We start from the raw sequence: 25,846 nt of genomic DNA, 5'->3' as shown, positions 1-25,846 counted from the left end.
TCCCGCCGGAGCAGATAACCCGTGTTCATCTACCTTGGGGTCACCTGTCGGCAGCCCCACGTGGATCATCTCTAGTTTTGGGAGAGGGAGTGGTGGAGGGAGGTGGCAGCTGTGTGTGTGCGCGAGGTTATGGGGAGAAGAGATGGGAGCCCCTCCTCACTCCTTTCCATAAATGTCCACTCACTGTCCAGTGGCTGAGCCCCGACCCTTCTCCTTGACCAAGGCTTCCCAAAGTTCTGGGGAAGCCGCGCTGGGCCAGGGCCCCTGCATCCATTGGGAGTGGAGGGGCGGGGATGCAGGTGCTTCTCTAGTCACTGCAGGGGTGTAGCCTGGGCTGGGCGGCACTTTTACCCATCTCCTCTGTCTAGCCCCGCTGGCTGGGGAACTCTGCGGGAGAAGGGAGGGGCGGGTGGATGCGCTTCTTGGGGCAGGGGCGGCACTGGATGGGCCTGATTGGTCCAGAGCGCGGCGCCCTGCCGGACCCCCTCCCCAGCCAGCTTCTCACGCAAGTGCCGGGTCTCTGGTCCTTGGTCACCTCAGCCGTCTCCAGTCAGACTGGAAGCCCTGGGGGGAGGGGCGGGTCGGCGCTGACCCCCTGCGCTCCGCCGGCCAGCAGGGGGCAGGCAGGGCCCTGAGGGGCGGTGCTTTAGGGAGGGGAGCAGGCGCCCCTCCCTCGAAGAGCCCTTGGGGGAACATCCCCACGTACATCTGGAGAGAGGGGTCAGACCCCAGACGTGCAGCTGGATCCCGCCCTTCTTCCTTCCTTCCCAATACTCGGGAGCAAATCGTGTCCTATGTACCGTAAGCTGTAACTCAGGGACTGCAAGGTAACCCGGACACCAGTAACTCAAAGGAACCAGTAAGCATTAACAGTCAGACCAGTGGAGCCGGAACATCCAAACCAAGCCCCCTCCCCCCAGGTTGTGCCTCCAGAAGCTCACTCTTTTCAGCTTCGTGGTGGGGGGCGGTAGGGGTGAGAGAAGTTAGGGAGACACAGAGGGGTGGAGAGCAGCCTCCCAGGTGGGACCAGCACCTTCAGGGCTCACTGACACCCAGCCCGCCCGCACACCCCCATCCTGAGAGCAGAGCTCCCCTGGAGAGACTGAGGAGGAGTCTGGGCCAGTGGGGCGGGGCCCTGGGGGCGGGGCCTGGCAGAGGAGCCCGCCTGGCTTTGCTGCTGGGGAACAGTGGCTGAGCTGAGTGACTCCTGTGTGACTGTCTCCTGGCTGCCGGCAGCTGAATGCCTGGAGGGGGGGCTTGGGAGTGGGGAGTGGGAATGTGGGGAGGTGCTGACTTCTCTTTAGTGGGCGGTGGGAAGTCCAGATCCGGGGAGGAGCTTTGAGAGAGGCAGCTCTCCCCTGGCCGCTGGGAAATGGGGGGCAGGGGTGGCTGTGGAGAGCAGGGCGTGGCCTGGCACTCAGCAGACGGGAGGCGAAGCCCGAGTACTCATCACTGTTACCGGCTGTGGTTCTGGAGATGCTCAAGTACCTCCCACTTCTCTTGCCAGCCCCGCCCCCCCCACCTCACCCATTCTCAAGCTTGGGAAGTCGGGGAGACGGGAGTTCTCGCTGGATAAGCGCATCATCCTTTGACTTGGGGAGCAGGTGATGCTTTAAGAGTTCCACTTGCCTGGGAAGAACTCAAGAGGAGTTAAAGCTGTAACCGAGAGCCAAGGAAAACCCTTTTTTCAAACCATTATTTTCTCAGCACTCCGCGCATGCGTTGCATTGTTTTCTCCGCACGTGAAGTGTCTCAGCAATGCGCTTTGGTCCCTCTGGCAGCCACAGGGCTAAGGATTTTAGCCAGGATTCTGCACGTGGTTCACCTCCGCTTGAAAGCACCATCTTTGAAAGCTAAAACGGAAAAGAAACTAACTTGAGGCTGATTTGCTGAGCAGAGTCTTTTAAAAATTTTATGTCATCTGATTTGCACAGGTATCCGAACCCAAGGAGCTACGCTCTGCAGATGTGCTCTACAAGAGCAGAGATGGTGTTTGCTTTACCATGTCAGGTGTTTTACAAAGTTAAAAAAAAGCATTTGGAGAGGGATAGACTTTTTAAAATGGTATTTTAGAGCATCTGCAGAAAGGAATGGCAGGATTCGAGCTTATTCCAGGACAGGCCCGTCGCTGTAGCACTGAGAACATATGTGCGTTTTCCTTCTAAAGGCTTGGTTTCTTCCCGCTCCCATGGAGATACAGAAGGGGACTAGCTTGGAAGTTCGAACACTGCCTTTCTGTCTGCCGTTTAGCTGTAGAAATGAATTGTTAGGTGTGAAATGAGTGTTTCATTGAAACCAACTGGTGTTACCTTCAATGGATCCAGAACGGGTCATGCACGGAGGCTCCAGGTTCTGGGTCTCCCGAGCTGCCCTCAGAGGCAGAGGTGTGATCTGGAGACAAGTATGACAATGCAGGTCCCTGCCTCCGAGGTCAGGGTTTCATGCTACCCCAATGGGATGGTGCTGTGCCCTGTCCCAATTTTACCATTTCTGGGAAATCGCGTGCTCGTTATACTTAAGTACAACTCACCTGTACGCCTTCCCTCACGGCACTGGAACTTCAGTTTTGATGCGTCAGTGGACTAGAATGTGAGCTTCCTGCAGCCAGGCCCAGTTGGTTCAGTTTTGTCGCTGGTGGTCAGCAGATCGGCATGTCCCCCACCCCTGCTCCACATCTGCTCTGTGCTGTCCTGCAGGGTTGAGGATGTCGAGGGGAGCTGTATGCAGAGGTAATTCTGCCCTGACTATTCATGCTCTCTGCTCAGGGATCTTCAGGAACCTGATATCTGTGCATATTTTATACCCAGAGAGCCAGAGCTCCAAATCAGAAGCATGGAGCTTCTGAAGGTGTGAAATGGGTCACACCTAACACAGCTGTCAGATGTCAGGTTCCTTGAGGGCAGGTGTATTAGCCTCCACAGCAAAGTGCCACAGACTGGACGGCTTTAACAGCAGAATGCATTCTCCATTTTAGAGGCTGGATGTCCAAGATCAAGGGATCAGTAGGGTTGGTTCCTCCTGAGGCCTCTCTCTTTGGCCTATAGATGGCTGTCTTCTCTTTGTGTTTGTGTCCTAATCTCTTCTTATAAGGACACCAACCATATTGAATCAGGGCCCGCTCCAGTGGCCTCATTTTACCCTAATCCCCTCTTTAAAGACCATATCTCCAAATATAGTCACATCCTGAGGCCCTGGGGGTTAGGACTTAAATATATGATTTGTGGGGGGCGGTGAGGGGGGCACAGTTCAGCTCGTAACAGCAGGGGAGGGACCTCAATTGCTTTTGCATCCTCTGAGCTTAACGCAGGGGAGCTCAGAGTAGTCCTGTGGGGGAAAAAGGGATGGATGTGAACAGTTGGGATACGAGGGGTGAGCACCATCTTCCCCAGTGGGGAAATCAGGGAAGACTGCATTGGAAGAGGTGGCATCAGGGTGGACTTATGGAACGCGTAGGGGGAGTATATGGGAGATGGAGAGGAACATTCTGGGGGAGGAACTGCTTGAGCAAGGTCTGGGAGGTGGGAATCTGAAGGTATGTCTGTGTCATACACGGAGACAGTGAATGCATTGTGCGTGGAGAGAAATCAGAGGAAAGAAGTTTGGAAAAAACTGGTTGAAGTCCACTCCTAATGGGTCCCAAATATGAGGCTGAACAGCCTAGCATGGCAGTGCGGGGGGGTGGGGTTACTGGTGCTTGAGCTTCAGCCTCCTTGGGCTTGTACCCGGCCCTGCTCCTTTCTGGCTCTGAGATTTGGGGTGGATGGACTGACCTGTCTGGGCCTCAGTGTCTTAGATCTGGGGGAAGTGAAGGCTCATAGGTCTGTCTGTGGTGCAGGTTCAGTAGGATAATCCACGTAAGGTGCTCGGACAGGGTCTGGCCTGCAGCAGTTGCTCGGGGAGTGATCGCAGGGCTGGGCTGAGTTTCAACCAGTGACCCGGAGACAGTGTGCACGGTGGGCTTGGTGAGGGGCCATGGAGGTGAGACCTGTACAGAGACTCGGGGAGGAGGCTGCTGTGATGGTGAGGCCTGGCCCAGGGCCCTGGAGGGGGCAGAGGGAGGGAAGAGCAGGTCTGAGAGAAGGTTCAGGTGAGGATGGACGGGACATGGCTCCCCAACCCCCCATGGAGGCCTCACGGCTCACGGCCAGGCGCCAGCGTCCAGAGACCATGAAGGCCTTCGTGGAAAGCCCTTCGGGTTCTTGAATGAATCCAGCGACAAAGCTGATTTGTAGCCTTGAGTCTGACGGCTGTGGTTTCGTGGTGACGGCTCCGCTCCGCTCTTGTGGGCGGGCTTGGTGGCTCCAAGTCTGCTGAACTTTCCGTGAGAAATTTTGGGATTCCAGACCACCACAGTGCGGGCCTCCTGGCGTTTTGGGGTGGGGACTCCATTGGATAGAGCGGTCTGGTTCATGGGTGGCTGAGTTGTGACTGCTCAGTGCTTGGCTGGTGGGCCTCTGCCCCCAGATGGAGCACTTCTCTGTCGTGGCAGCTTCACCAAGGGCGGCCAGTGGCCACCCAGAGATGGACAGAGGCAGACAGAGGTCACGGGATGCTGTGACCAGCACTGAGTGCCTGTCACATTTGTTGTCAGGAAGCCGGCTGTGCCACCTGTCGGGGACCCTGGGCCTGGCGGCTGGACCAAGAATGATGAGAGAGCGAGGGCAGCCTGTGTTGTGGGACGGGTGTCGCTCAGTGGACACGTATGCTCGCTGGGCAGAGCCTGGGGAAGTCTTGGCATGCAAGACGGCAGTGTTGTACTTGGGGGTATGCTTGCCCGGTGCCCGGGACCACCTAGGGTCTTCTGCATTCTGTCTGTGCCTGGAGAGATCACACAAAGTTTGAGAGCCCCAGGTGAGAAGAGACCTCATATTAGCCTTCAGAGCAGCTGCTTTCTAAGAGGGTCTGTTAGGTGCCGGGGTACAGTGACAAGCAAAATCACTCATGGCCCCTGTCCTGGCAGGACATTGGGACTGGACAGGAATTCATTACAGAATTCTGGTGCTTTAAGGATCTGTGCTGGGGAGGTCAGGGAGGACTTCCTGCAGGAGGTGATGATCGAGCAGCTATGAAGGGTGGGTAGAGTCAGTGTCACCTGGGCTGAGGAGGAGGTTGGGATGGTGAGACTGTGCAGGCTGAGGGAGAGGCCCGGGGTCCTGAAGACCCCGGAGCACCAGGCAGAGAAAGAACAGGTCCGTCAATCAAGAAGCTTTTGGCTCAAAGGCATCAAAACAGCCCTGTTAATAACGTTCCCGAGCACATTGCACAGATCTACGTTTACTTTAATGAAGTGGCTGTTTAATTTGTGGTTGCATGAGGGTTCCTGAGAGTGTTTTAAAGAGGTCATAAATTAACTTGATTCTTCTACACGCCCCTTCAGATTAGAAGGCAGCCCAGTGCTTGCATAGGTCTTCTTTAGAGTTCCTGTTGTTTTAACATGTTACTTTATTAAAATTTGTCAGAGGCAGGCTAAGCCCCCAAGGATGACACCGTGGGAGTGCAGAGCTGGAGCCATGAGAACATGCGCTGGCGACACGCTGAGCATCCCTGAGCGTTTCCATTTCGGGAAGACCCGGAGGGCGAGCTTGTAAACTGCCTTCTGTTTGGGAGCTTCCTCATTTTTCTTTTTTTTTTTTTTTTTTAGCATCCAAAGAGTGAGTTATTTATAGATTCTTACCAATAGCCCGTTTCACCCTCGCACTCCTAATTCCCGAGTTTGCATGGGTGCTTTATGGAGCACAGAGGGATGTGATGACCCGTGAAGCCAGCTGTTACTGCAGCCCTGTTCCTGGCCAGCGTGTGCCCAGGTGTGGAAGCTCAGGGAGCAGGGGAACTCTGGCTCTCGTCGTGGTCACGACAAGGTCTCCATCCCAGCATCTGGAGGGTGAAGCATGCGTGTGGGTCTGTCCCCAGCCTGCTCATGCTTGTGGGAGCCCTTTGAAAGCCTCATTCTGGGTGTGAGCTTGGATGCTGGGCATAGAACTGCCATGGAAACATGCACCCGTGGCCCTTCCGGTTCTGTCCAGTGGATGGTGGGGATGGCGAAGGCCCCGCTTCTGCCCCACGCGGGTTCCCACGGTGCAGCCATCCCTCCGGTGGGTTGCAGAGCACAGACTCTTGCAACCTGTTCCCAGTTGCGCTGTGAGCTGGCGACTGACAGGCAGCCCACTGAGGGGAGCAACAAAACCATTTCTGCTCCAGCCCCGTGATTCCAGGACACTTCCCAGAGCACACGGCGTGCGCATCATCTTTGTCCCGCATAAGCTCTGTTTGTTGTTTTAAACGTTTAATAGGAGTACTTGAATGTGAGCCGTCACTGGAGAACCGGAAAGAAGAAAAAATTAAGACTCCGATGTACTTTTGAGGTGGAAAAGTTCCTTCTTATTTTGCATTTCTGCAGTAGTCAAGTTACTGCATTTGCACAGAGAATTACAATCATTTAATTAGTTTCTTCTCACACCAGCTCGAAGATCTTAAAATAACAGCACCCTCCTTCCTTCGTGATTTTCTTGCAAAAGCAGATCATTTCCCGCAATGTTGAGCTCGCCTTGACTCCGACAGGGCACATCTCTTGCATGACGCCGTTTCCTGATGCTCAGAGATAAATTAAGTTCAAATTAAAGTAAGAAAAGAGCCAGGCCGAGTGTGGCTGCTTCTCTTCAGATCACTTTTAATTCAGAAAGGGCTCTTTATGAGTTTTCTGTGCCGTGCATATTTCTGAGGCGTCAGAGGTAGAGATACCATCTTCCAGGCCTTAGCTGGAGAGATGGCATTTAGGATCGCCTCCGTGCTTCTCCTTCGGAGGTAATTTTATCTTATAATAACAATTTCTCATTATTTACATATTGCTTCTGATTAGCAATAATGAAGTTAATAATCACAGTCCCCTTTTATGTGTCCATGGCTGTGCCGAGCACATCACAGGCATTAACTCATTTAGTCCTGGAGACAGTCCTAAAAAAATAGATACGATTATTATATTCATTTTACAGACGAGAAAAGAAAGGTTCACAGCATCCAGGGGACTGGCCCAAAGTCACACAGCTAAAAAGGGTCTGAGATGCGATTTCCTTCTTCCCTCTTGAGCCTGAGCGCTATTTTTTAAAAAATAAATTTATTTATTTATTTGTTTTTGGCTACGTTGGGTCTTCATTGCTGCGTGTGGGCTTTTCTTTAGTTGTGGCGAGTGGGAGCTACTCTTGGTTGTGGTGTGCGGCCTTCTCATTGCGGTGGCTTCTCTTGTTGCGGAGCACGGGCTCTAGGCACGCGGGCTTCAGTAGTTGTGGCATGCGGGCTCAGTAGTTGTGGCTCGCGGGCTTTAGAGCGCAGGCTCAGTAGTTACGGCGCGCGGGCTTAGTTGCCCCGCGGCACGTGGGATCTTCCTGGACCAGGGCTCGAACCCGTGTCCCCTGTGTTGGCAGGCGGATTCTCAACCACTGCGCCACCAGGGAAGTCCCTGAGTGCTATTTTTTTAGTGCAAGAAATATTTCTACTCTTTTTTCTTTATTGTTATTTTTTAATGGTGATAAAATACAGGTAAAATTTACCCTCTTAACCAATTTAACTGTACAGTTGAGTGGCGTGAAGTACATTCACATTGTTACGCAACCATCACCACCGTTCACCTCCAGAACTTTTTCATCTTCCCAGATGGAAACTCTGTCCCCGTTAAACACTAGCCCCCCATCGCCTCCTGTCTCCCCCTTTCCCTGCAAACCACCATTCTACTTCCGTTTGTGAATTTGGCTGTTTTTTCTAGGGACCTTATATAAGTGGAGTGATACAGTGTTTATCCTTATGTGACGGGCTTACGTCACTGGGCATAATGTCCTCGAGGTTCATCCACGTTGTAGCCTGTGTCAGAATTTCCTTCCTTTTTAAAGCTGAATCATATTTCAGTGTGTGGATGGGCCACATTTGTTTTCTTGTTCATTCATCCGTGGACCCTTGGGCTGCTCCCATCTCTGGGCTATAGTGAACAATGCTGCTGTGGACATTGGGGTACAAATGTCTGTTCAAACCCCTGCTTTCTCTTCTTCTGGGTGTATACTCAGAAGTGGGATTGCGGAATTCTGTGTTAGTTTTTGGATTGAGCCTGAGGTCTTAACTACAGCAGACATCGTTCTTGTGTCTGCTTTGAGTTTTTGCCCTCTTGCTAATTAGTTGCATGGTTGCAATCCCCAAAGAAATCTGTCGCCCTGTGGTTTTGGGGGAGAAATATTCACAGCACTAAGGGCCATCCCATACCTGGAAAGGACACAGCAGGGAGACAGTACAGTGGGTGGGAGTGGTGTTGTTTCTGGTTTCTTCTGATAACCCCCCATTCTGCTATGTGTGACCCAAGGGGAGGGGCTGTTGCTTGGAGCCCAGGACATCCAGATCTATCAACGTTGGAAAGTCAGAAATAGGCTGACTGGTCTGGCGGTGGGGGGCCTGCGGGGGGTAGGAAATGGTCCAGGGGGGCGTGGTCTGGAGCTCCTGCCGTTTGTATTTCAAGTTCACGTGCACTTCACTTCCTCCCTGCGTTTAGGCCCTTTTCCCTATTGACTAGCTCATTGACCAGTTAAATAATTCAATTTTCACTCCGTAAAAATGAAGCACTCAATAAAAAATCTTATGTTTTTCTCAATTTATTCCCATCCATACTGCTTAACCCCATCCAAGTTTATGTTCTGACTTATCACTTGACCGTGGAGGGGCTTAGGGGTTTTTATTTAATTCCTGCAGCCGTTCTATCTCAGTCGTTTGAGGTGGCTGCTGGGTGCCTTGCTGGGTGTCACCCCATGGGCTGCCCCGGGACACACGCGGAGGGGCTTCCCGGCTCCAAGGACCCCCCCCCCATCCTGGCACAGAGGTTCTCAGCTCTTTCTGTGCCATAGACTCTCCCCACCCCAAGTCTGGAGAAGCCCATGAAGTTTCTCAGAATGTAGTTTTTATAACCAGCATAACATAGAATAGATAGGATTAAAGGATGATTATTAAAAAATAAATTCTATGGCAATAAAGTTACCAGAATATTAAAGCTAATTTCTTTAGTAACACATCAACAAGAGTTAGCAGCAAGTGTGGTAAGTACCACAGTTTTGAAGTTGTGATGGACGTAAACGATATTTCGGGGTCGGCAACAGCTGTCAACGTGCCCGGGAAAACACCTGTGATTTCTGTTGGTGACAAAGTCCCAGGTACTAATGACAACATTGTGACGTGTTGCTTCACGATGAAGGAAACGCCCAGTTTCAGTCGCAGTTGGTGAAAATAAACCCAGTTCTTGTTTCTCCACCCAAGTTCACGGGCCCCTGGATTCTGTGGTCCCAGCAGAGCTGGCGGGGAATCACAGGTGAGTAGAAGTGAAGTGAATAGAAGTGAAGAAGCCAGGTAGGACGTGGCTCCTGGGAAAGAGAGGGGACCGTGGGGATGATTCTCTTCTCCGCCACCCCCCATCCCAGTGCCTGCTCCCAGTGTCCTGTCTCCCCCAGGCCCCTAAGGGTGTGGACCTGGGGAGGGCGGAGCTTTGGTCTGTCTGCTCTCTGCTGTCTCCCAGTGCTAGGTGCTTAGCAGACGCTCAGTAAACATTGGCAACTGACCAGATGAGTAGGATAGGAGGGGCTCATTGGTCCTGAAGGGCTATCAGCTCAGAGGCCCGGCCCACCTCCTTCTCTGCTGAGGATCTGGGAAGGACCCCGTGGCCGGTGGGTGACAGAGCTGGCCTCCCTGTTCAGTTGCCCGCTCCCCATGTGAGCTCTGAAGCTCTGTAAAGCACTAATTTGTCCCCACCTGTGTTCAGTGAGGATCCTGAGCCTTCCCCGTAGGGAAGAGCCCTTTGGGGGAGATGGAGAGACTGCTTCTTGCCCAAAGCTTTCTGCCCAGAAGCTTCGACTGGCAGCAGTGGCCGTGCAGCCAGGCCACGGTGCCCTGTGCCTCCCCCTGGCCGGGCCTCTGCCCTTCAGCTGCGGTGGCTCAGCCAGGAGCCAGGGTGCTCGGTGGGGAGAGAGCATCAGTCCCAAAATTAAGTTGGCGCTTTTAAATCGCTTCTCTGCTCCCAGCCTCATTTCATTCACATAAAACATAACACAGCACCCAGGAGATGGGTGGCTCAGCTTTGCAACAGATAAGCAACTCTGGGTGGGTTTAAACATGGAGGCGCTTTCCTGGAGGGCCACCTTGGGGGAAACTGGGAAGGTCGGCTTTCTGATGGGCGTCTTTCTAAGTGTCACTCGCTTGGTCACTCGTTCATTCATCCATCCATCAGACCTGCGTTGAGCGTTTCCTCTGGGCCAGCCTCACGGGGATAACTAGGTTCTGATATCAGCCCTGGGGTGGGGGGAGCCCCCGAAAATGGTTTTGGTCCTTGTCACCTTCGTTCTGTGTTTGCCTATGTCTTTTCTTTAAAGTCACATCAGCAAGTTACCTTTAAAAAAATTATTTATTTGGCTGAGCCGGGTCTTAGTTGCGGCACGTGGGATCTTCGTTGCCACGTGTGGGATCTTTAGTTGTGGCATGGGGGATCTAGTTTCCTGACCAGGGATCGAACCCAGGCCCCTTGCATTGGGAGCCCCTGGACCACCAGGGAAGTCCCAGCATGTTACCTTTTTAAAGCTTGAGAAGGTGCCACCTTTGGAGGCTGTGGCTGCGTGCTTGCACCCTCCCCTTACACCCTGGGGGGCTGAGGGATGTGTGGGCTCGGAGCTCACCCCAGCATCTGGCCAGGGCCCCGCTGATGTGCTGGGGGTGGCATCCACCGTGGAGTTTTATGTGGTTCCATTTTCATCCCATTTCCTGAGTAGTTTGCTAAAGCACAGCCAAGCCCAGCAGTGTTGGCTCCAAGAGCCCACTTTTAGAGGGAGTATTTCTCGTAGACGTCTGTTTTTTTTTTTGCAAGTTTCCTGATACGAATTATCGCCTGAAATGCTCACCTCCTAAGGTCAAGTCAGACTTTCTTTCCATCTCATGGAGCAGAGGCCCGGCAGGCAGCCAAGGGGAAACCCGAAACCCATGGCCTTCCGGGCGGGGTCTGGAGGGAAGGGCCCTTTGGGACCTGCTTCCCCTAGATCCCGCAGCTTCCCCTGCCCCAGGGCGGGGAGCCGGCCCTGCAGTCATATGTGCCTTCCCTGACACAGAGGAGCAAGCAGACGGACCCTGGACGCTGAGGTGGCCTTGCCCTGCCCTGCCTGACCTGGCACCTCGCTCTTCTGGGATGTGGAGACTTGGCCGACTTTGGTGCTGGCCACCTTGACCTCTGACCTGGGAGAAGGATGGGGCTGGGGGCCATCCACATGGCACATGGGGGAAGGAAGCGGATTGCCCTCAGTTCTCCAGGGCTCCTGGGAGTCCTGTTTTCTGGAGCATATCCAAGCGACGCTGTCCAGTGGAGTGATGGGGAATTATCGCCAGGGCAGGGTCTTGGTGGGAGGGGACTGGGGGCGGGGCTCCGGCTGAGGCTCCTGTCACGTGATGGGGCCCCAGCCCTGCCTGTCCTGTGCCCAGTGCAGAGCCCGTGTACCGTTATCCCCTGAGCCCCGCAGCCCGCGAGCAGGGCCCACGCAGCCTTTTATAAGGATGAGAGGCTGTGGCTCTGTCCCCTCTCTGCCTCAGGTGGGGCCGAGCAGGACCCCCGGACTGGGATTGCCGTGCTCTGTCTCCCTCAGGGTCCCCAGGGTCCTCTGTGGGGATGAATCTTTTCTGGTTTCTTGGATGAGCCTGCGGCCGTGCCCCGGTCTGGGTCTCGTGAGCACGGGAAGGAGCTCCGAGACGCTGGCTGGGTCTGCGAGCTGCCTGGCTCCCCTGCCCTGGCTTGGGACGGGCAGAGCCCGGAGGGTGGTCCTGTCTGCCTCACCCACCTGCCCCCGACCACACTCAGGCGCTCTTCACGCCCACCGCCCTCCACCGGGGTGTCCACTCTGCTCTGTCGCCTCTCGGCCACGTGTGGCCCCGGCCCGCTCCTAATCCCGTGGACCTTTGTCTTTCTCATCCTAAAAGGGGTGACGAGGCCCGCTCGGGCCTTGTGGACTGAAGGCCGGTGCGTGTTAGGGCTCGGCTCCATGCTGGGCGGCCAGCTTCTGCTCGGCCCCTCCAGGCCACCCTATCCTTCTGGGCTTGGCTGGCCCGTCCTGGGGTGGGTGGGACGACCGGAGGGGGGGGCCTGTGTGGACCATTGGGCCAGATGCCCCTGCTCGGTAGGAAGCCCTTGGACCTCCTCTGCTGGAAGGTGGCCCGCCGGCGGTGAGGCCGGCTGGAGGCGCCGGCACGTGCCCCTCTGCTGGGATGCTGTGGGTAGGCTCGGTCCCCAATGGGTTGCACGTTTGGGTACGGGGCGGGCAGAGCTCCCTAACTGTGGCGGCTGGCCTGACGTGCAGGTGATCCCAAGCTCACAGGTCAGCGTTTCTAGTCTGGTGTTTCCCTCTTAACTCACCCCGATGCCATCTTCAGCTTGTTTTCAGCGTGATGGAGGAGGGCCGAGCTCCAGATGACCCCACTCACCCGCGAATCCAGAGCTTTTGTTGATGCCCGTGGGGGCTTGGCCTGAGTTTGCATTTGCCCCAGAGTGTTTCAGAGAAGCTTTTGCAGTGGTTGATTCGTTCATCGATACTGAGTTATGGGCCAGACCCTCTGCCAGGTGGAAGGGGTGACGTGGCCAGGATGAAGCATGGTCCCTGCCTGGTGAGAGGGGCAGACAATGACCTGATGACCTGGGGACACAAGGGCAGGGGCAGGTGGGAGGGATGCTGTAGAGGAAGGCACAGGTGATGGGGGTCTCCAACTGGGGTAGGGGAAGCAAGGGCCCGATTGAGCTAGTGGTCAGGGAGGGGTCCCAAGGAGGGGGTGGCATTTCCAGGAGGTCTGGAGGGTGACCTGGGCGGTGCTGTGCAGGGCTGTTGTGGGGAGCGCTCAGGGAAGGCAGCCAGGCTGCCCTTGTCCTTGGCGCGTACTCCCTCCCTCTCTCTGTCCGACGTCCTCCCTGGACCTGGGGGTGCCTGGGACGGTAGCTGTGGTGCTCAGGGCCGCCTGTCCTCTCCCAGTCAAGACCCCACCGAGCCTGGCACCCCTCTTATTCCAGGAAGGGGGTACAAGGATCTCCCACCTGCTGAGTGGCATCGGCCATTCCTGAGCCTACGAGAGAGAGGCATTTTGGGGGAGGTGGTGGTGGCCTGCCAGCTGCCAGCACCTCGGTGCCCACAGGGCTCTTCCAGGAGCTCCCTCTGCTCCTCAGAACGCCTGAAAGTTTACAGCAGGGCTGAGTCGGGGCCACAAACTCACTGTGCAAGAAATTTCATGTGTCTGCATTTTTTTCTTGAAGTCAATAAATTCTGACTTTGAGTCTTCATCCTACTGCAGGGAACAAAACTTCCCCCTGAACTTCCCTTCCTGGAGAAATCTGGGAAGGCTTCCCAGAGGTGGTGGCCGGGAAAGGAGGGTGGGAGGAAGGAGGGCATCCAGGTAGTGGGAACAGCAGGGCAAAGGCTGGGCCCGTTGTTGCAACTTGGTGAGTTTGGGAATTTGGGGTGGGGTGGGGGAAGGAGAACCCAGAAGGGAGGGTCCCTGGGAGGAGCCAGGCGGTGACACTGGGACGGTCACTTACTTAACATTTGTCATGGTGCCTTTTATTTTTGTTTGTTTGTTTTTCATCTATGCTACATCAAAGAAATCAAATAAAGTTCTCAGAGTTTTAACAAAGAGACAACAGAAATTCTAACTAGTGAAAGCCCTCTTCGTTTTTTTTAATTAAAAATAAATTTTTAATTGAAATATAGTTGATTTACAATGCTGTGTTACTTTCTGCTGTACAGCAAAGTGACTCAGTTATACACATAGAGACATTCTTTTTTTATATTCTTTTCCATTATGATTTATCACAGGATATTCAGTATAGCTCCCTGTGCTCTACAGCAGGACCTTGTTGTTTATCCATTTTAAATGTAATTGTTTGCATCTATCACCCCCAAACTCCCAGTCCCCCCCCACCCCCGCCTTAGCAACCACAGGTCTGTTGTCTATGTCTGTGAGTCTGTTTCTGTTTTGTAGATAGGTTACTTTGTATGTCACGGTGCCTTTTAGAAGACGTGGATCATCTACCAAGTGCATACATGTCCCCAGATCGTCAGGAGGGAAGTGGGTGTGACGAGGTGGAGGGGGCCTGGGCGAGGGGCGAAGACTCTGTCAGCTAATCCTTAATCCCTTTTATTCTTGCTTCGCCTGGAGGAAAATGTAATGTCCATTTTCTATAGCAGTGCAAGTATATAATGAACGTTATCTGGTGTCTGTTTCTGTCCAATTCTTTCAAGAACGTTCCCAGCAGTATGTGTGGTTACGTCTCCTTTAGTGCCCTGAATCTCCGTGGCTGCCCTGGTGGAGTTCCCGTCCCCCCAGTGGGGAGAGGAATTCTTGTGGAAAGAAGAGAAAGCACAGAGTGTAGGGGGCCCAGGAGTGAGAGCTGGCTTCTGCCACTCGGCCCTCCGGGGTCTTCCTCTCCCCCAGCCTCTAATGGGCAGTGCTGGTCACATCCTGTATCCCCACCTGGTGTGTTTGGGCCGATTGGTCAGGTCTTCCTGGTTCGGTGTAAGGTTACAGGAGGGTGTGGTGTGTGTTCTTATTTCCTGCCATTCCCATGGCTTCTGTAAGGCTGTGCACAGAAGCGGGTATGTTAAGCAAGATTCTTGGTCACAAGTCACAGAAACCCGACTCCAACTAGCCGAAGTGAAAAAGTGGACTCGTAGGCTCACAGGTCCAGAAAGTCCAGGGTTCTGGCTTCAGGTGTGGTTGGCTCCAGGGGCCCCAGTTGCAGTCTCTCAGCCTTTGTCCCTCAGCCTCTGTCCCTGTCCCTGGGCTCAGCTTCACTGTGTGTTGGCCTCCCTTCTCTGACAGCCCACCCGGGTCACGGCTCCCTGAGAACCTGAGGCTGGAGAATGCTGCCGCCCACCAGTCCTTCCCAGTGGAAGTCCAGAACAGAGACCCACTGGCCGGCATGGGTCACATGCCCACCCCGACCCATCACCGCGGCCAGAGGGCTGATATGCTGATTGTCAGGCCAGGGCCCCAACCCTGGACCCACGTGGACTAGACCGAGAGCGTAGTTCTGGGTAGGACCCTGCAGAGGGCGTTGTCGTGAGTTGGGGGCCCAGCAGCAGCGTCGCGTCTCTCCCGGCTTTGTCGTTGGAGGGTCATCCTCCCATGTTGGGAGAACACCCATGGCCGCCGATGACACCCCACTCCCTCCCCCAATGCCCTGCACTCCCAGAGGGGTCAGTTATGGGCTGCGTGATTTCCACATGGTCAAGGCCAAGACAGCCCCACACTTCTGCTTTTTATGGTGTGCTGAGCGGTGAAGCCCCAGGCCTGTCGGCTCTGCCAGGGCCCATGCCCACGTCCACGTAGCTCAGAGCAGAGGAGACTCCTGGTGTGTGGCACTCACCGCATCTCACGGTGGCCTGGATGCTCCTTTGCGGGCTACCTGTGCTGTCTTTTGGTCAGTGCACACTGTAGGTCCGCTGGGGCCTAGCGGCGGTGGCTGGACGTGGGGTGAAGTGCAGGGGGCAGCCAATGCCACCCCGGGCAGGGGCGGGCGTTTCCTGGGACACCCGAGGTCTTGGCGCCCTGGACGTGGACCACAGGACAGCCCAGGCAGGCTGGAGGCGGCCCTCTCAGATGGTGACATGGACAGAAGGCGGTCAGGGAAGTGGGCCATGTCTGGTGTGGTCATCCTGGCCTGGAGCCGAGGGGCCCCACGCTTCCGTCATTTGGCTGTGATTTGAGTCTCTCCGTCCCTGTGCTGGCAAAATCTCAACCCAAAGAAGTCAGGAGCCGCTGAGTTCAAGCAGGGCTGTGGGTGTCGTAAGGCATCTCAGAGCCCCGTGGCCTTAGTTTACAGATGAGAAAACTGAGGCCCTGGGAAGTCGAGTGGTTTGAACAGAGTCCAAAGCCGCGGGTGGCAGAGTGGGGCTAGACCAGGTCTGCAGGGTCCCAGGCCAGGGTTCTTTCCAGATGGAGACCCAGAGGGCCTGGGGGTGGACCCTGGGAAAGGCTCTCAGATGCCCGAGCAGCCCTGGTTGAGCCTCCAGGGATTGGGGTGCCTGCAGCAGCCTCCCCAGCCTTTTATTTCCTGTCTCTACCCTGAGCTGCAGGGAGAAGCTCCCTGCGGTGAGCGAGCCGTGGGCAGGGCTTGGCTCCCCTCTGGCAGGAAGTCGGCTGCGACTCTTTGTTTTGGTGTCTTTGCCTCCAGCCTCCAGCCCTGGTGTCTGACAGGACTCGTGGGAGAACGTGAATCACAGATGGGCCTCCGCTTGTCTTCGAGAAGGAAGTCAGCTTCTTCCACCAAAAGGACAGCTGTTGGGTGGGAAGGCCCTCGGGGCAGATTCATTCAGCAGATGCCACGTGGGCGCCTGCTGTGCACAGGATGGCTGCCAAGGAGGAGTCCCGGGGTGGACTCAGAGGTCTCAGAGCTTCCAGCATGCTCAGAGGCCACCGAGCCCCAGCTGGGATCTTTCCAGCGATGGGAGGCTCACCCCCTTCCCGGGACGGCACATTCCAGGGTGTCTGGGCTTGCTGAGAGCAGCTGAGGTCAGCACCGAGTTGAGGTTGTGTTAGAAGGCAGTGCTGCAAGCAGGGTGTGTCGTCTGGATGGGCGCGAAGGATGCCTGTCTTTGCTGGTTGGCTTTCTGGGCTGTGAGTCTTGTTGACTCGTGAACCTCAGGGAAAGCAGGGTGATGCGTGGCACTGCTGAGTGGTCCCAGCTTTGCTGCCAGGTGATACATTAGAAAGCAGAGGTGAAGGCGAGATCAGCTTGCCTTGTCTTTGTGAATGGTGAGCACCGCCCCCAGTGGAAACCCAGCCCAGGACTGGTCCATCTGGGGCCAGCAATGGTGGACAGACGGGTGGGGTCTGTGGCTAGGGCCGTTCTCCCAAGGCCACGTTTCTCTGCACTGATTCCTCCTTTGGCTGCTGTAACAAACAACACAAACTTGGTGGCTGAGAGCAGCACAGATGTATTTTCTTACAGTTCTGGAGGTCAGAAGTCCACAGTCAGTCTCACCGAGCTGAAGTCCAGTCCGCCTCCCTCTTACAAGGACCCTCGTGAGTACATTGGGCCCACCTGGATAATCCAGGACAACCTGCTCATCTCAGGATCCCTCATCACATCTGCAAAGTCCCTTACGAGGTAGCATAGGTACCAGCTCTGGGCATTAGGATGTGGGCATCTTTGGGGGCTGTTATCAGCCTGTCACCAGCCTCTTCTCTCACCAGCCTTGCCTGGCCTTTATGCTGCAGCTGCCACCGACTGTCCTCAGGTCCCTCCCTCCCCTCGTCTCTTGGCCTTTGCCCCTGTGACCGCGTCTCCTCAACCTGGAACCTTCCAGCCGGGGCTCCTAACTGCTGGCCTCCCCTGCTTTGCCCCCATCAGAGCCCACACTCAAGACCATAGCGTTGTGCCCTCTCTCATCTCCCCGGGACACTGTGGCTCCGCCTGGGGCCCGAGGACCCCGCAGCCTTGCAGGTGCCAGAGCCCTCGGGCATAGCGGGTCTCAGTGAATGTTTGTGGAACAGACGGGCGAGTGGAAGAGTCCGTAGTGAGTTGCAGGTAAATGAAAGTTATTTTTAAAGCGCATTTAACCGACTTGGCTGCTTTTTGGCCTCTCGGGTCCGTCGTTCTGCCTGTAGACCTGCTTGGGGGTCCACGGGACAAACAGCCCCTACCAGGGGCCTGAATCTGCATGCTTTTACTTAAGATGAAGGTTTTTAAGCCGCTTGGAGGTAAAATTTGGCCAACTTTGGTTTTTTTTTTTTTAATTTGGCCGCGCTGCGCGTCTTATGGGATCTTAGTTCCCTGACCAGGGATCGAACCGGCGTCCTCAGCAGTGAAGGCACGGAGTCCTGACCACTAGACCGCCAGGGAGGTCCCATGGCCAACTTTGAATGATATCGAATCAGCAAATATTTGTTGAACATTTGCGAACAGAAGGCGGATCCCTCGGGGTGGGTGAGAGGGTGTGGCCCTCATACCCACAACCAAAGTGCCCAAGGCCTGTGCCCTCTGCTCTCAAGTTACTTATTATTTAGTTGTGTGCGGATGTGTGTGTGACAACGGTGCACAAATGGATGAAACGGAAGGGGGGTGGTGGGCAGCTCCTTCTGCAGGGCCAGGGTCTTGCATGGATGCCTGGATTTTAGGATGGCGAGGGTTGAGGGATCTGGGGGACAGTTGAGAGCCCTGGAGAGGGGACAGCTAAGCTGAGCTGGGGTCATGGTGAACTTGGGGAACAGGGTCCCAGGCCTGCGCCTTCCGCTGGTTATCTGTGACCTTGGGCGGCCCATCGCACCTCTCGGTGGCCTGGCTGCCCCGCGTGTGACGCGGAGCTCTCCCTGCAGACCAGGGTGAATGGCCAGGGTGGGCTGAGCCACTGGATGGGCCAGGACTCAGGAGGGTCCCTCCAGAAGCAGAAGCTCAGTTTTGTGAGTCGTCGGACTTGGCTGAAGTAGAAGCTTGTGCTAAACAGTGAAAGAAACCCAAACAAGGAGATTCTGTGCTCCAAATTGCACTTGGCCGGCTCACCTCCCATTCGACCAGGTGTCACTTCCTATTTGTGCTGCGTAAATGGATTCAAATAGCTTTCTTCTCCTCCATCACTCAAAGAATGGCCTTGGTAGCCAAGAAGGGAATTAGTTTCAGGTTGAAGCCTATTTTTACCGTGGTGGAGACCAAACTGTTAATTACCTAGAAATCACATGAGGGTTTTTAGCCTGAAAAAGTTTTTTCTTGGGTTCAACTTTTCATAGATATTAATTATAGGTATCGGCTTCAGCCCACTGAAATAATTCCTCTCTCCAGAGATTAAAGACATTTAAAACGCTGTGCCTTGTTAAATATAATGCATATTCTTTTTCTCTATTTCTGCTCGGCATATGGGATGGAAATAGGAGATTAGGGAATTTAAAATTGATTTGATACCTTTCCTGTATTTAACTAATGGTTGATTCCATACTCCATGTGTGTTTTCAAGTCTCTGAAGCTGGTGGGAATTTGACGATAAAGGTCGAGAAGGCAACCCTTTAATACTGTGACGATGGATCCTGATGGGGGTGTCGTGTCTTGTTTCTAATAACACATCCCTCCACCCACGTTTGTATGTGGACAACCATCCTGGGGCTTCCCACTGTTCTTGGGATAAAATCCAGACTCTTTGCCTGGCCTCCACTCACCCTGCCCTCTGCACTCTGTAGAGCCCCATTCTTTCAGCTTCTGGAACATGCCAGGCCCTCCCCACCTCAGCCTCCGTGTCCCCGCGATTCCCTCCGTCTCACTTTGGGGATCTTTTCAGCAAAGACTTCCCCATCAGTCTCCTTAAATGTGTCCTTTTAGTCTCCACCCGTTTCCTTAATTACACTGTGAAAACTCTATTTGATTTATCTTTTTGTCTGCATGTCTGCCTGTCTGTTTTTCTGTCTCTATCAGAAATAGTTTCCTGAATGCAGGGACGGTGTCAGACTTCGGGGCCACGCTGAGTTTGAGGTGCCCCGGGTGCCGAAGTCCTCCGGATCCGGGGGTCCCTAACTTGACTTTAGAGTTTCTGCTGCCTGGGCCCCACTCCAGGGAGCCTGGTTTCGTGGGACTGGGGTGAGGCCTGGGCACCTAGATGATTCTAACCTGCAGCCACGTTTGAGAGCTGCTGTCACGGGTTGGGAACTTGGCGGGCACGCGGGAGGCCCTGCAGGACAGATGGGACCCCGATATGGAGCCAGGAGCAGCCCCAGCCCAGGCCCCTCAGGGGCCACCACGCGGCCTCAGAGTCACGCCTCCGTGTCCGTGTGAAAATAAAGGGGCGTTTGGCTCACTCGGTGTAAGAAGCCAGAGATTTGTGGAATGGATTTTAGTACTAGTTCCACGAAAAGCATTCACAGCACTAGAGCGGCGGCCAGCACTGGCCACCCAGCCCAGCGGGCTTAGCATCGCTGGCGGTGGGCTGAGGCTGCCGATTCTGAGTCTGGCTTTGTCATCAAGCCCTGGCTGCAGCCCTGATGTGGGGAGGCCGCCCTGGAGTGAGGAGGGCCAGCTCCGCGCTGTTTCCCCAGCTCCTGAAGCAGAGACGGAGGCTCGGCACGAGAGGGGACCGGGCCACGCTCTCCTGGTGTGCGGTACATATTGGTGTTGGTGTGACCTTCCACCACTGGAGGGTGCAGTGTTGGAACAGGGGCCTCCAATTCACCTCTGCACCCTAATACCTAAGTTAAGGCTTGGTGCATAGTAGGACCTCAGAAAATAATTGGAGTAGAGGAATACATGGATGGAGGAGAGGAAGAAGGAAAGGAAGGGGCCTGCTTTCCTGATTCCTACACCCAAGTGGGGCCGTGGGTGTGTCTCAGGCAGGCCTACGTGTTGGTGTCCCTTGAAACTGATTTTCTGGACATACCTATCTGCTCAGTGTTCATTTCGGTGGGTGGGGTTGATTCAGGCAAGGGCTGGGTCTGCTGCCTGGCTCAGAGGGGAGGTGCCCTTATGCTGTGTCCAGCACTGTGGGGTGCCCTCCCCAGACTGGTGCTCAGACCTGCTGTTTTTAGTCCCTTCCCAAGTGCTTGCTGGGACTGTGCAGCGGGAAGGGATTTAGGGGGTGAGCTTGCGTGAACCTTCCAAGAAATGATTTCAGCACACTGCGGACTCAGTTTGTTTCCAAGTTGCTATAGAAAGTAAATGATTAGTTAAGTAGCACCCACACAGTTTCTTAAAAAAGGAATGATTTTCCAAAACGAAGTAAAGCCCCGCTGATTTGTCAGAGAGAGGAAAGAAGGCTTTAAGAAGCAGAATGATGTTTAAGAAATCATAATAACTTATGTGGGCAAATGCACCAGCTCAGGGAGGTGCCCAGTTAAACACCTAATCACGTTGGCTTTCTCTTTCACACTGGCAGAGCTGGCTCCCCACCCCTGGGGTTGACCAGATGTCCCCACGTTCTGGTGGGCAAATAGTATCACCTTCTTTTTCGTTTATGTTTTCCCCCCGAGTTGCTGAACTGATGTCCTCGAAGACTTATTTCCAAACTGGTGTGTATCAGACTCTCCTGGGGGAGCTTGTTACAAAGGCAGAGGCCAGAACTCGCCTCCAATGTCCTGAGTGGGAGTCAGCGGGCGGGCCCAGCGCCTGGATTTCCACGAGCTCTTGGGCTGTACCCCTCCATGGGGCGCTCTCTCTCAGGCAGTGGCCAGCAGGATCAGAGAACTCGGTCGGGGCTTCCTCAGTGGCCGGGGTTACACTCCGTGTCCTTCCAATTCGAGGTGTGCAAGAGGGCGAGTTGAATCGGGGGACAGGTGAGAAAATCACCCAGTTCTCTGAGCGATATGAACCATCGCAAGGTGGAGTGGTGTCAGGGAGACCCGTGATCTGGCAAAACTCACCTGCGCCTGCTATGTGCCAGGCCCGCGTGGGCACACGTGAGACAGAGAAAGAAGACATGTGAGCCCTGCCCTCCAGCCTCCCCGAGTCCAGTGAGCAGATGGACAAGTAAGCAGTGACCAGGGCTGCTGGGGCAGGATCAGGGCAGGCTTCCTGGAAGAGGAGGCCCTTCACTGAGATGTGGGGAATTAAATTACATTAAATTAAGCCCATATGCATTGAGTATCGCCTGAGTCTCCAGCCCTGTGCTAGGTGGTAGAGATTCAGTAATGACCAAATCAGACAAATCCCCTTTGTGGAGCTTGCATTTTATCAGGGGGAGAGAGACACATAACCTAAAGCCAGCAAAGTAAGTTCAGATGGTGGTAAATGCTACGGAGAAAATCAAACTAACAATGACCTGCGGTGATCAGGGATGGCTTAGGAGCCTGCATGCAAGACCAGGGTCTGAGCTGGGAATGGGCTTGGCAGGTTTGGGGGACAGAAAGAAGGGCAGTGCCTCGCAACCCAGCAATCTCACCCCTAGATATATGTATATCTATGTTTTTACTCAAGAGAAGTAAAAACCCACATAGAAATGTGTACGTGATTGTTCATTGGAGCGTTATTCTCAGTAGCCCAAAGTGGAAACAACCCAAATGCCCATCAGCTGATGAAAGGATTAGCAATGTGCTATACCCATAAATGGAATGTTATTGGGCCATTAAAAGAAATGAAGTACCGATACACGAAATGGATGAACTTTGGAAACACGATGCAGCGTGAAGGAAGCCAGACATACAAGACCACATATCGTGTGGTCCCGTTTGTGTGAAATGTCCAGAACAGGCAAATCCATGGAGACAGAAGGTAGGGAAGTGACTGCCAGGGGCCAGGGGGATGGAGGGATGGAGGGGTGGGGAGTGATAACTAAAGGTATGGGGTTTCTTTTTGAGATGACACAGATATTCTAAATGAATATGGTGATGTTTTCAGAACTCTGTGAGCGCACTGAGAACCACTGACTTGTACCCTCTAAATAGACACATTTATGGTGCGTGAATTTTATCTCAACAAAACTGTTAAAAAGAAGGTGGCATGGCTGGAGCAGAGCGGGGGCGGGGCAGGTGCTGTGGTTAGGCAGGGGGAACAGATGGGGTGAGAAAGGGCACCCTGGGGAAGTGGCTAGAGAGAGCTGGAGCCTCAGGAAACAGTTGGAGAGGCTCAGGATAGCAGAGATAGGTGTGGAAGTGCACAGGTGGGCGGGGCCGGGCACAGCAGATGTGGTCACAGGGCAGGCCTGGAGAGATTTGCTGCAGAGGAACCAAATGGAGGCTGGAAAACCATTACTTGTCTTTCACCACTCTGCCTCAGTTAATCCACTAGTTACCCTGCAGGGGCTTCTTCTGTCTCTTATTCGGGCAGACCCCTGCCGGGACAGTGGAGGGAGGGCTCCTCTGCTTTCGTCCTGCTCCCTCCTGGGGCCCCCAGATGCTGACATCTCAGACCTCCAGAGCCCTGAATTGACTAAGGTGTGTAGTTCATTAAAAACCAACGACCCACCGAACAGCAGAAAATCCGGACTCATGTTACGATCGATTAAGGATGTAACCCGTGCTCATCTTAGACCTTGCAAGAAGAAAGTTCTAAGAAAAAGGAAACCTGAAATTACCAATAATCCTCAGAGATAACAGTGTGCAACCTTTTGATCGTTCCCTTTCTGAGCAAAGATTAGAACCCGGTGATACAGTTTGGAATTCTTTGTACACTTAACATTATGTTGCTGTCAGCATTTTCCTCCATCGTTGGAAATCCTTCGAAAACTACAGTGAATGAACTATCACCCTTTTTTTTTTTTTTTTTTTTTCTTTTTTTGCGGTACGTGGGCCTCTCTCACTGCCGTGGCCTCTCCCGTTGTGGAGCACAGGCTCCGGACGTGCAGGCTCAGCAGCCATGGCTCACGGGCCCAGCCGCTCCGCGGCATGTGGGATCTTCCCGGACCGGGGCACGAACCCGTGTCCCCTGCATCGGTAGGCGGACTCTCAACCACTGCGCCACCAGGGAAGCCCAAACTGTCATTTCTTTATTGTTTTCCTATAGTTGCATTCTTGGAAGGAAGCTCAGTTTTCATTATGAACAATGGTATTGACATCATTAACCAAATCAACACCTCTGGAGGCAACTCTTTATCCATGTGTCTGACAGTTTCCTAGGACAAATTCCCTGAAAGGGTCACTAGTCAAAGGTCATGAACCTTGAACACACCAGCAGCCGTTATGCAGATGTCTTCTGGAAAGATCAGCTGATGTGACCCAGAGTCACAGTGTGGCTCCAAGTGCAGGTGTCACACGGGCTCTCTGGTCCCTTCCTGCGAAGGGCTGGGCTTGGAAAGGGCTTCTTGGAGGCTGCATGGTCCGGCGAGGCCCACTGTGGGATGGTGCAGTGGGGACCAGCTTGTGCAAAGTCTCCGTGGCTGCAACACACACCTTTATCTGGGGGAGGGAGTGAGGGAGCTGAGGGTCCAAAGCTGAGTGGGCCCCCAGCGATGGACAGGCCGGGAAGCCGGCCGCTCACTTCTCCCTGCCCAGCACCCCGACTCAACCTCCAGCTTCCATGGGCGTGGCTGCCGAGGCTGGCCTCTGGGCTCCTGCTGGGCCTGGATCCCCACAGTTATTTTCGCACGTGGGTGAAGCCCGTCAGCCTTGGCCTGCGCTTATTACAGGCTGTTTGGCCTCTTCACTTTGGGGAAGTGAAGCCAGCCCAGAAGTGTTTCTCCTGTGATCTCATAGTGGCTGTGGTTACCCTACAGCCCCTCTCTGCCCGAGGCTTTGCTGGAGTTTTATTGGAAGATTAAAAGAGAAGTCCAGGAATTTTACTGAATGAAGGCTTTTATGACTTGCATAGCTGAGCCTTCAGACTGTGTCCTTCAGTGTTTGGAAGTGTTCTGAGTGCCGGTCAGCAAGGCATCCTGGTTCTATTCACCAGTGACCTGCATATTCCAGGAGTCATTCATTGGTCAGAGCCTGGTCCGGCGGGTGTGCTCATCACAGGAGGGTGCTGGGTTACCGAGAAGGTTCCCGGGGCCCCTGGACATGCACCCACACACAGCCGCCCCCCCCCCCGCCCCCAGTACTCGGGCCGTGGCTCTCAGCTGCCGCTCCAGCGGGCAGCGGTCACTCCAGTGTCCCGGGAATATAGAGGTCCCCCACGTGGGCCTCTGGTTTCCACAGATAAATGACTCGAGTTGATGGTTGGTAAGACGTGGATGGATTGCAAGTGGGCACGAACGTAGGTGCCCCTGGGGAGTGCTGGTATGTACACGCCTGCTGGGAGAGGGGGATGACGGCCCTGGAAGGCAGTGGCGGCCTGGGGGGCGGGCTAGGCTGCCGTGTGTCTGATTCCAGGTGTGACCTTGGACAGGACAAGTTCTGTAACTGGGAGGCCCCTGCTTGAAAGGCCTGCTGGAGTGAAGGTTGGGACCCGCCGAGAAGGGGCTTGTTGCGGAGAGCAGGGGGAGCCTCCTCTCGGCCCACCCTCCGCCTAGATCTGAGCCGCTGCTGCCCGGCTGCTGTGAGGGGCCCAAGGAAGCAGGCAGACCAGGGCTCCAGGGGTGATGGGGGTGGCCCGGCCGGGCTGGGGTCTCTCCCTCCCAACCCCCAACACGCGCTCACCCAGTGCTTTGTCGCTCCAGGTCCCTGCTCCGGCTTTGCATGAGTGAACTCATTCAGGCCTCGCAACAATCCCACCAGGCGGGTGCTGCTCTCACCCCATTTGCAGTTAGAAGAGCCAAGGCACAAAGGAGTTAAGTAGATTGCAGCTCAGTGGCAGCCCTGGAATTTGAACCTGGCCGCCGCACTCCAGAATCCATGTTCTTAGGCAGCTGTGCGGTGGGTGATTTCTCTGGGCCTCAGTTTTCTCATGTGTTCAGCGGGGTTACGGATGCCTCCCAGGCACAGCGTAGGAGCTCGATGGCTGTTCGATCTCATTCTTAATTGTATCAGCAAATGAATCGAGATGTGCAATGAGAGTGGGGCTGCCACAGGAGATGGGGGGGACCCCTGGGCTGGTTGGGGAAGTCTGCGGTGGCCTGGCGTGCTGGTTTGCAGGGCCCCCCAGGCCCCGCGGGTAGGAGGCCGAGTCTGACCCACCTGCTGGGAGGACGGAAGCTCCAGAGAAGCTCAGCCCTAGCCGGGTGACGCAGGAGCCCCGCAGGGCGCGGCTGAGCAGGCTGGGGAAGGCGGGTTTGACAGCGTTTAACTTTGTCCTCTAAATCTGCCTCCTTTGGCCAAATCCTCTAGTGTGAGGCGGATGCACCATTAAGGCGCCAAACAGGCGACTCGGAATTACTTTTTAATAATCTGTGATGGGGGTGGGGTGAGTGGAAGGCAGAGCTGCGATCCCAGATCCACGGGATCTGCATCCGTAGGCACTAGGCAGCTGTCTTTTCTGTCCTTAAAAACCCTGCCTTTTGGTCTTTTGCTTTGGTCACCTCCTTCT

The 25,846-nt window shown here is 54.7% G+C and overlaps 1 protein-coding gene across 1 annotated transcript in view; it reads left to right on the top strand.

The window, feature by feature from the left end:
* The window catches only part of LOC149749084 (VPS10 domain-containing receptor SorCS2-like), a 55,290-nt gene that overhangs the window by 1,734 nt on the left and 27,710 nt on the right, over positions 1 to 25,846 (top strand). The gene's annotated exons all lie outside the window — the stretch shown is intronic.

Source organism: Delphinapterus leucas, chromosome 5 (assembly GCF_059928025.1).
Source record: "Delphinapterus leucas isolate spDelLeu-1000000601 "Yukka" chromosome 5, BTC_Dleu_Yukka2, whole genome shotgun sequence".
NCBI lineage: Eukaryota > Metazoa > Chordata > Mammalia > Artiodactyla > Monodontidae > Delphinapterus > Delphinapterus leucas.
The sequence above is the reverse complement of the archived record's forward strand: the minus strand, read 5'-3'. Positions and strand labels throughout refer to the sequence as shown.